The 10,779-nt window shown below is 46.9% G+C and overlaps 1 protein-coding gene across 3 annotated transcripts in view; it reads right to left on the bottom strand.

Annotated features, from left to right (window-relative positions):
- GPR160 (G protein-coupled receptor 160) overlaps nucleotides 1-10,771 on the bottom strand; it is a 35,064-nt gene extending 24,293 nt beyond the window's left edge. For 2 of the 3 annotated variants that reach the window (XM_014533570.1, XM_014533571.1), the window contains exon 1: nucleotides 10,675-10,771. The gene's annotated coding sequence lies outside the window, so the exon portion shown is untranslated. Of the gene's footprint in view, nucleotides 1-9,615; nucleotides 10,054-10,674 lie in introns of those variants that run through there. The other variant, XM_014533572.1, reaches the window with a different exon arrangement.
- Between the last annotated feature and the right edge of the window lie 8 nt (nucleotides 10,772-10,779).

The following is a 10,779-nucleotide window of genomic DNA, read 5'->3' as shown; positions in this document are numbered from 1 at the left end:
AAAAAAAACCTCAAATTCATTTTTCTTTGTATATTAATTTACTCCAAAAATATTTATGGAAGCCATCCAGGTTTACACTGTGACTCAATCACAATATAATGCTGCTATTTCACCTTTTCTCTAGGGCAGAATCTGAGTGCACCTTACAGAATAAAGTTTACCTAAAAGGAGTGTCCTGGTCTGTGCGTGGGAGGAAAGGTGTTGGATAACCAAACAGACCCGGACTTACGAAATAAAAACAAGTTTGGTGCCAATCAGGTCCAGCAGATTCCTCCTTTCAGGCCTCCACTGACTAAATGCAGGCCCATCGGCTCCACTCCTGACCCTGCGGCCACTGGAGGGTGTGTGAACATGCCGCCAAGGAAGCTGCTGCCTGGCCAGTGGCATCTATTACAGCTCAGTACCCAGGCCTGGAGGAAGGAAACACCTTGACCACAGGCAGCTAACCAACCTTCTGGTAACTTCCCTTCCCTGTCCCCAATCTCCCTTAGGGTAGAACCTTAGAGTCTGCTCTAAGCCAGGTTTTGGAGGTGTGATGACTAACAGATAAAACAACTGCTCCTCAGACACCGTCTCTACAGCCCACACTGCCCAGTACCAGGGAAAGTACAGAGTGAGGGCACTTCCTGCACTCCTCCTGCATTTTAAAGACTGTTTAAAATGTTGATGCCTTTTGACTCCAGTAATTTGTCTTAAGGAAATAATCAAGGTTAAAGAAATTAATGACTGCATGAGCAGCTCACTTCAGCATACTTATAATAGCCTACAGAACACGCTCGCCCCAAAAGAATTAAGACAACTTAAATGCCTAATGACAGGGAAGTAGTCTAATGAATTCCGATAGTCATGAGATGGACTACTGGTCTGCAGCCACGAAAAACAAGCTTCTCAGAAAAATCAAAGAACTGGAAAATGCTGACATATAATGTTAACTGATACAAGCGAGCTGTATATATCAGGGCTTCGCAGGGAGATGTAATGGAAGTCCCGTCTCCTAGAGATGCTGCTGATCCCGGAATCAGTGATACTGAGGGGACGTGCTTGTCCTCGGACAGTCTGACCCAATGAGGCAGGGAGGTTGAACACCATGGTACAGAATGAGCTGCCCCCAAAGTACCACTCTGGACACAGATTATTTCAGTTGAAACAACAGAGGCCTAGAAGGCTTGGAAGAACTTTTGATCTTATCTCTTACTGCCTCAAAGAATTCAGACAAAGGACCTGAAGCTACCATCATAAAATGACTGTATTTTCATATGAACTAGGTGTGGCTAACAGGGAGGAGCTGAGCATTTGATCCAAGTCCTCTCTCTGTGCCACTGTGTCAAGATGATCCAATCTACACTTGTTCACTAAACAATAACTCACCTCCCTGTGAATTTCCTTCCACCTCCCCCCTTAGTTCCAAATGACACACATACCTCATTTTGCCTTAGTCTTTGTAATTCCCATGCTAAGTGAATTCCCTGAGCCAACGTATTAAAACTTGATTTTCTCCTGTTAATCTGCTGTAAGTCATTTGAATTATTTGACCAGTCAGGGAAATAATTAAGGGAAAAGAGGGAGATTTCCCCATCCCCCCCAGAGTATCATCCTAATATTAGGTAAAGAGGAAAAAAAATGTATGTATATACACATATCAGAGGTAATTAATGCCAGGCCACCTGGTAGGTAAGGTGACTGGTAAGGTCATGGCCTTATAGACCAATAGTTCCCCAACTTGAATGCAGATCTTGTTAAAGGGTGGATCCTGACTGACTATGTCTGGGATGAGCCTAAGATCCTGCATTTCTAACAAGCTCCCAGGTGACGCCCATGCTGCCGGTCCATGGGCCACAGGGAAAGGCAAGGCTGCAGGTGGCACACACCCTGGAGAGTCACGCTGTGTTCACAGCGAATGACTGATTGGTGAGAGTACGGGTGTGTCCTTTCTTTGCACACACACACCTATGTTTACCAGATTTTCCAAAGGAAAATGTACTGCTTATATAACCAGAAAGAAAACTCCACTCTTCCAAGTCCTTTGATTCAGTAATTATTTGTAGGAATCTGGCCCAAGTCATGTGAAATGGAATCAAAAGGCAAAACACTGTCTCTCCTCAAATCACTTCTGACACCAAATGTGCTGGTTCTTCACACCAAGCCATTCTAACACTACGCAGAGTCCGGGCAGACCCCATGGGGGCTCAGTCTCACGAGACTGTATGTACACTCAATGAGAAGGTTTACGGACATTCCATCTAGAATGATTTACAATATCAAATGAAGTGCTGCCCACTGCAGACGCCAGTCTCAAGTCCCAGGCGGTCAAGCAGCTGTAAGTCAGGGATTCCCATGACGCCCTCCTCAGGTTTGATAATCTGCTTTAATGGCTCACAGAACTCAGGGAAACACTTTACTTACGTGGACCCCGAGAAGACTCATTGGATGTGAACCCAGAGAAGGAATGTATCAACTCACATGGACTCCCCATGGTGGACTGAGGGTCCACATTTTATAAGTAATGAAAGTCTAGTGGCCATCAGCCGACAGGGGCTTCTCACGTACTCTGTAGACCAGGGAAAACCTCAGACTGAACTCTTGGCTTCCTGCACTGTGTGTGCCCTGCTCCTTTACGCGAAGTCAGCTACTACAAGGAGTTCCTGGTTTCATCTGAGACCCGCCCCGCCCAATCAGAACTGCACAATTATAGCCTCAGGTGCATTTAAACCAATCAATCGGAACTGCTCCTAACGACCAATCAGGACTGCACTCTCTCTCCTCTACACCAGATGAATTTGAACACCTCATTTACATCCAACAGACCTGCTTGGGGACCTGGGTGGCAGCTTCCTCCATGAAAGGTGGCCTTCCCTTTGCCTCCTCAGAGGACACTTTCAGTGTCTGCCTCAGGCTGGCGCCTCCCTGGTTTGCAATCTGTTCACATGAATCAAGTCTCTCCATTTCCTCATATTTTTGGGGGGAATTTTTGTTTGACACTATTACTGATTTATTATAAAGGATACAACTTGGGAAGAGCCAAATGGAAGAGATGTATAGGGCAAGGTATGGGGGAAGGTGCAGAGCTGCCACTCCCTCTGGGGCACGCCGCCCTCCCAGCACCTTGATGTGCTCACCAACTCCAGTGTTTGGGGGTTTTATAGAGGCTTCATTATGCAGGCATGAATGATTAAATCACTGACTGCTGGTGACTAAATTCAATCTCCAGTTCCTCTCCTCTCCCTCCTTGGTGGTCAGGGTGTGAGACTGAAAGTTCCAACCCACTAATCACAGGGCTGGTTCCCCGGACAACCATGCCCCATCCACCAAGAAATACCTCATTAGCATAAACTCAGGTAAAGCTGGAAGGGACTTTCTGTACCAGGAACTAGAGATAAAGACCAAATATATCACAGAATCAAGGGTTTATGTACATTCAATTTAGAATGATTTACAATATCAAAAAAGAGCAACCTCTTAGTTCCCTAATATTAAGAGAAGGGCTAGCTCTAGCTGGTTTGGCTCAGTGGATAGAGTGCAGACCAAAGGGCCCCGGGTTCAATTCCAGTCAAGGGCACGTACCTTGGTTGCAGGCTCCTCCCCGACCCAGGGCCTGGTGGCTCATGCAGGAAGCAACCAATTAAAGTGTTTCTCTCACATAGATGTTTCTCTCTGTCTTTCCTGCTCTCTCCCACTCTCCCTAAATATCAATGGGAAAATATCCTTGGGTAAGGATTAACCGAGAGAGAGAGAGAGAGAGAGATAGAGAGAGAGAGCTAAAAAAAAGGCTGAAATAGCACACAATTACAAATGATTTTTGTAAGAGACTGGAAAAATACCATGATAAATTTTAATCACAATATGACAACTTTGTTAAAATGTGAACATACAATGAATTACATTTTTATAAAATGCTAAAATTTATTAAAATTATATAAAACAAAAGCAAAAGTGAAAGGAAATATGCCAAAATGTTCATGTCTTTGGGTCTTTGGATGGTGGGGTCATAGTTCTTTTTTTCCCTTCAACTTCCCAGAACAAAATAAATGGAAGGAGGGAGGGAGGAACTGATGCAGTGGGAGGCGATGGAGGCCAGGACACCGATGGAAAACGGCAGGGGCAGTGGAGAGAAATCTATTCAAGGGCTAGAAGGGAGCAGGCATGGGGGCCTATTAGCGGGGGGGTGGGGTGGGGTGTGGGGCTGTTTGATATGTCACAGAATACTTACTTGGTTGCGAGTGGACGAGGAGAAAGGCAATGGGTTTAGTGAAGGTCTGGACCTGGGGCAGGAGGAGGAAGTCCAACAGCCCACGGCCTCTCCTCCTTCCTGCCCCCAGCTGGCACACCTGGCATATAAATGGGTCTGGGAAGAAGCTGTTCGCAGGGTGACCTCCGCCTTGGCTGCTTGGAGGAGACTGGCTGCCCCTCCATTCTGCTTCCCTGGACACAACAGAGGCATCCAGCTTCCTGGGAACACCTCGGCTATCAACATCTCCCTTCCCCTCCCCGGGGGTCACCGCTCCCTATGCCTCCTGAAGAGCCTAAGAGATACAGACTCATGTTGCCTTCTCTGATCAAGAGAAATGAATAACCCATTTCTATGTTCCTATCCCTGGGCTCATGTCTGGCCTGAACATCAGTTCACTTTTGTACTTTTCCTTAGAAGCAGAAAAGGCAGGAGAAACAAATACAAACAAATAAAGCTGCACCCTGGTTAAAGGTGAAATTATATAGCTCTTTTCAAACTATAAAAAAAATGCTATGTAAATAGCGGTTATCAGCATCTTTAAACCTGCCAGTGTACCTGTTGTATGATTTCACCACTACAGGGCAAGTCGAACACACTACTTCCCTGTGCCTGTGTCAGGATTTCGTAAAATGTTTAGCCCTTCACAACGTTTCCATGGGGTGTGCTTATCCACAGCTGACAGAGGAGACCGAGGGCGCGTGGTGGACTCAGTCGGCGGAGCCCTCACCAAGGGGTGGCAGCCGTGGGGCTAGGGCTCCTGTGTCTGCCCCAATTTCACGCTGTCACCAGCCTGCTCTTCCGCAGCAGGGTGGAGTCTGCACCCACACAGAATGCCAGGGGTTTCCATCTCTTTTCCAGAGTCAGTGCGAATTTTAATCCCCAAACAACAGAGCCAAAGCCCTGGGTTCAAAGCCAGGGCTCCAGCCCAGTTCTCTCATCAACCAAAGTGGCTGAGGCTCCCAACTCCCTGTGAGCACGTGTCATGGAGAACAGTTCCCTAAGGCCAGGAGGCAGGGCAGCCCGGGGTTCACCCTCAGAGCCAGGAAGCATTTGCACCCTGTAGCTTTCCTCCTAAAATTATGGGGGGGGGGGGGGGGGGGGGGGGGGTGGAGAGGGAAGAATCCCTCTGAGCAAACGTGAAGGAGGCAGGGCTCTAACAGCAATAGCTAGACCAGGTGCTGATGTGCCATTTAATCCTCCCAGCCCTATGAGGTATTATTTACTAGTACTTCCATTTCATACAAGAGGAACTCCGGCGCAGAGAGGTTATAAAAAGAGTCAAGGTCACACAGGTAGGTGGTGAGAGAACCAGGGATCTGGCTGGAGTCCACACTCAGGACTGCTCCCTCACCTCTGTTTGCTCTGGCAGGTAATCAATTGGCCCACTTTTCCTCACCACCTGCCTATGTGACCAGGGAGTTAGCAGAGGGAACACGCATCCACACATCTGAATCTGAGAGTTCTCCCTGAAAAGATCCAATCAACCAATAATCAGGCATTTACAAAACACCCTGTCTCTAAACATCCTTCTTTCAACCAAACAAGGCATTGCACTTGTATCCCTCCTTTGTTCTAGTTTTCTTATCACCCTGGGGTACAGGAAAGGGGTTCGGAATCAGTCGCCTCACAGTGTGCCACTTTAGCACGGTAATTATTTTGAGCTGAAGGTAACAGACCTTTTTACCTCTCCCTTCAAGATTTTAAATTGGGGACCTTGCCCATATAATAAGAATTATTATCAGAAACTAGAGGCCTGGTGCACGAATTCATGCACCAGTGGGGGGTCCCCGGCCTGGCCTGCGGGATTGGGGCAAAACCAGCTCTCTGACATACCCCGAGGGGTCCCGGATTGTGAGAGGGCACAGGCCAGGCCTAGGGACCCCACCGGTGCAGGATTGATTGAGGCAGGGAAAGATTGAGGCAGGGAGAGACACGGAAGGTTGGCTAGCTGAGGAGGGGCTGCAGGAGGGCTCCAGGGCATGTCTGGCCAGTTTTGCTCAGTCCCAATTGGCTGGACCCCAGCAGCAAGCTAACCTACCAGTCGGAGCGTCTGCCCTCTGGTGGCCAGTGTACTTCATAGCGACTGGTCAGCTGGTTGACTGTCTGCCCCCTGGTGGTCAGTGCACATCATAGTGAGCGGTTGAGCAACCTTAGCATATCATTAGCATATTACGCTTTGATTGGTTGAATGGCTGATCAGTCAACCAGACACTTAGCATATTAGGCTTTTATTATATAGAATAACATTTTATGAGCTCTCTATAGGGCAGGAGGAACTTCTAATTACTGAACATCACTTCTTATCATCTTGTGAATGGCCTTTCTCCCCCTCTGAAGCCCCAAGGCCTTACCTTATTCTTCACTAAAGATTCCATTTATACCTCATTTTCCCTTCCTGTCTGAACCACTCATGTATGCGGGGTTCCCATATTTATGTATGTAATTAAATTTGGTTCTTTTTCTCTTGATAATCTGACTCATATAGATTTAATTATTAGACCAGCTGAAAGAACCTTGAAGGGTAGAGGAAAGTTTCTTTCTCTACCACAAGGTACATACCTAGACTGACAGTTCCAGTGACTAATTCCCCAAAACAGCCTGTGACATTTCCTCAAAACCACTCCACAAGGTTCCATTTGTGGTGTTTCCTCTTCCCTTTCTCTGAGGGAAGACCATATTCCTTTGAGGAATATGGGCAAGATATTCCCAGCTGTGAGAACATCCCCAGCTGTGAGCACTTGGATTCAGGGGAAGGAAACAAAGATATAAACAGAAGCTTCAATGGTAATGGAATTCCAGATACACACAGATGTGAGAACATCTGTCCCATGACTCTTAACCAAAAGTTTCAAAATGAGGAAATTAGGCCACCCTTGCACTTACATCACAGAAAGCTCTCAAAGGCCAGACTATGGGGAAGGAAACAAAGATATAAACAGAAGCTTCAATGGTAATGAAATTCCAGATACACACTGATGTGAGAACATCTGTCCCATGACTCTCAACCAAAAGTTTCAAAATGAGGAAATTAGCCACCCTTGCACTTGCATCACAGAAAGCTCTCAAAGGCCAGACTAGGAGCACCTCTGTTCCTCATCCCTGAAGAGCGTTCAGACAGGGCAGAGCTGCCATTAGCTGGAGAGGGGTGGGCAGAGAAGGGAGAGAGAGGAGGACCTTCCCAAGTCCTGGGAACCCTCAAAGCAGTTACGGAGAGCCACGGTACAAGCGCAGGATCCATTTGGATCCAGTATCAGGCTGCTTAAAGAAAGAGGGCTTCTTGCCCCCGCTCCCCCCCACACCTCAAGACACCCTGGGGAAGCCCGTATGTGCACAAGGGCCCTCTGCCCACTCACAAAGTCAGTCTGGGATTTTGGAGGCATTCCTTTCCTCTACTGCAGCTGGCCCACACATGCCCTCCATGTTGGTTGTGTTGCAGGGTTAGTAACTCTAAAGTCTAGAGTAAATGAAGTCATGAGTAAAGCTAATGGGGTGTGAGGAGAATGATGACATACCTTGTATTTTTTGGAGATGGAAGCTATGCAGAGTAAACACAGGACTCCTCATTCCCTCAAAGGAAGATGGTCTTTCCCATGTTTCTTGGGACAACAGCCTCTCATCCTCTTTTGTAATTCCATTTTGGATAGACCCACATGTAGAAAGCTCTCTTACTGTAAGAGAAACAACAGTTTCCGTGCCATTGTCCTCAGCCTCGAGGATGGGGGACACTTTAGGGAGTGGTGGAGACCAGGGGACCTGCGTGCAATGCCCTTCTCTGGAGAGAAGGCTGCTCAGTACTGCCTTCAGTTCTTGAGGGCAGATTGTTTGAAACTTCCCAGTTTTCAATGTTGGTTCAGTTTCCGTTTGAACTCTGTGCTGGCCTGATAAGACACCTCTGTGGATGGATGTGGCCCATGTCTCCACTTTGTGACCAGGGCAGGCGAATGTGGTAAAAAGATAGCTTGCCTCGACTAACCAGCTCTTGGCTGTGTAGCTTCCCTGTCTGTTGAAGGTAGTGTGGCGATAAATTCTAAGATCCCACAGGTTTGAATTTAAACCCTGGCTCTACTTTCACTAGCTGCAAGACTTCAAGTGAATTATTAGCCTCTCGTAGCTACAATTCCATCTGCAAAATGAGCTGATAATACCCAACTTTGAGATATTTGTGAGAATTAAAAACGTGTGTTTTAAGACGACTATGATAAGTTTCCTTCCCCCATATCTCTAAAGAAGCGACTTGGCAAGTCTTAGAGTCTGTAGATTTCAATGTTCTCATCTGTTAAAAACTAAAATAATCCTCCCGGGATGGGACGAAATGACGTAGATGACAGCAGAGTGTTTATCTATTAGAAGAGGTATTGACTTGACTGCTAACACCCCTTCCTCTCATTTCTAACCCAACAAAGCAGCAATCTGCTCTTTGAATGTTTATAGGATACCCTTAAACAACTCGATGGAGAAGATGGTGTCACATGTGTGGTAATTCCTTAAAAGGGTAACCAGCAATCTACTCTCCCTGCCCAATTCCACCACCTCACACAGAGGACGGTAAACATTGTTAGGACACCACCTGGTCCCTTAAGGGCCACGACAGTTTCTTCTCTCTCCATGCTCTTGTTTCGGAGAACCCACGCAGAAAATAAAGTCCCTCACAGCTTCATCTTCCTTCTTAGTCACACAAAGAAAACTAAACCACAAGCCCATTTCACTTACGTACTACCATGAATTCACTATAACATTTTCCAACTGTAAGGGGACTATTGTTCACTCTCTCATTTCCCCATACATTGCAAGGAAGCTGGGACGCACTTTGGCATTTCCTCTACTGAATTCTTAAAGCATCTTTACCATTTCTTTCACACGAGCGAAGCTGCACTAGGCAAGGTGTAGGCTGAGGGGATTCATCTAACTTCAACCTTCAACTCTCACAGACGACATTTACTTGGCTTGTTTCCTCTTAAAAACAGAGGCATTAAACTCAGTTCCACTGAAACTGCTAAGAAATGTGGGTTTATCTTTGAGGAGTAAGTCGCCCCTCCCTCCACTGAACTTTACTATCTCCCCCGAACAGAACAATCACCACTTTGCCAAATGACTAATGAAGCATGACAGAATGAGGAGAAATTACATGGTAAATCCAGAGGGAGGGGGAACAAGCAAGTTGGATGGAAAAACAAGCAAGTTGGATGGATATAGTACAGACATTCCTCCCCACACCCCTCTTCTTCAAAGCAGGGTTCCTGGAAACGAAGAGAATCTCACAGGATATTTTAGGGGTCAGTTCTTTCCTAATAGTTACACATCACAATGCCCGAAGCAAACAAGATCCGGGCATTCAAAAAGACCACATACACAGATAAGATCTCGTTCAGGTCATAAGATCCACTTACCTTGTCACTTGTTTTATACGGCACACTTCTAACTGAGGCATACCATGCTTCCAGAAGTGTGCACAGATTCCAAGTGCATCTGGGTGTGTTGACTACTCTGAGCTGTTTTGGAAGGACTTGGGCAGTTCGGAAAAATTGCTCACACATTTCATACAACCTGTCCCTTGGCAGACAACTCAAGCCCCAGGCTTGCTAATACCCTTGGTATAAAAATTGCTGACCCAGCATCCACCTGCATCAACTTGATCCGCTCAGCTCCCTCACACGCAGCAAACACCCTATGCCTCCCGACCAAGGTAGAGCAGCACCCAGGTGAGAGAGAAGGAAGACTTGCTATGCGTCTAGAGAGGCAGCCTCTACACCCAGTTTACAAAAAGTGAGGGTCTGTGGAAGGCCTGGCATCTGGCATCACTAGCGGTTACCTTCCAAACCTAGTTTCTGCACAAGAAGCTTCACCGGTGGTGGAGGCGGGGGAGGCGATGGCAGTGGTCGTACTTACTTCAAAGGAAAATGCCAAACATGCAAAAGTAGAGACACCAATGTAAAGAGCCCCATGCCCCATACCCCTCACCCAGCCTTTCATCGCCTTCCCCCTCACTTCTCCACCAGCAGTGCTCCTCAAAACTGCGTTATTGTGAAGCAAATAAGTATTTCAATGTCAATATTTATTTCTAAAAAACAAGGATACTTTTAAAAAACATAATTATGACACCATTACCTAAAGTAACTAAAAAAAAAAACTAAAATCATTTGTACTAAAATAACCAGTACAAATGTCCTCTGTTGGCTCAATGTTTAAAAACGTTCTTTAAAAAAAAAAAAAAAAGAAATCACACCAGGACCCAAGTCTCACACCTTGCAGTGCCGCACCATGTCCCTGAGTTTTTACCAACAGGTTCCCCGCCCCTGTGATTTCCGGGCAGCCAGGCTCATCCCCGCGGGCAGTATATTAGCTGTTTTCCTAATCAGAGAAGTTTCCAAAGAAAACCAACTAAAAGCCACAACCGGAGCAGTTTGACCTGCAGCACCTCGCAGTTCTGGGAGCCAGACCCCACTCACCCGTCGCTGGCGATCGGGGTCTGCGTGGCTTTACCTCGGGGGCGTCAGCAACAGCCCCGCGGCTGCCCGGTCACCGCACAGGCGGGCGCGGCGAGAGCGGGTCTC

This window comes from Myotis brandtii, unplaced genomic scaffold (assembly GCF_000412655.1).
Source record: "Myotis brandtii unplaced genomic scaffold, ASM41265v1 scaffold99, whole genome shotgun sequence".
NCBI lineage: Eukaryota > Metazoa > Chordata > Mammalia > Chiroptera > Vespertilionidae > Myotis > Myotis brandtii.
Note: the sequence above shows the minus strand (reverse complement) of the source record. Positions and strands in the feature narration are given on the sequence as shown.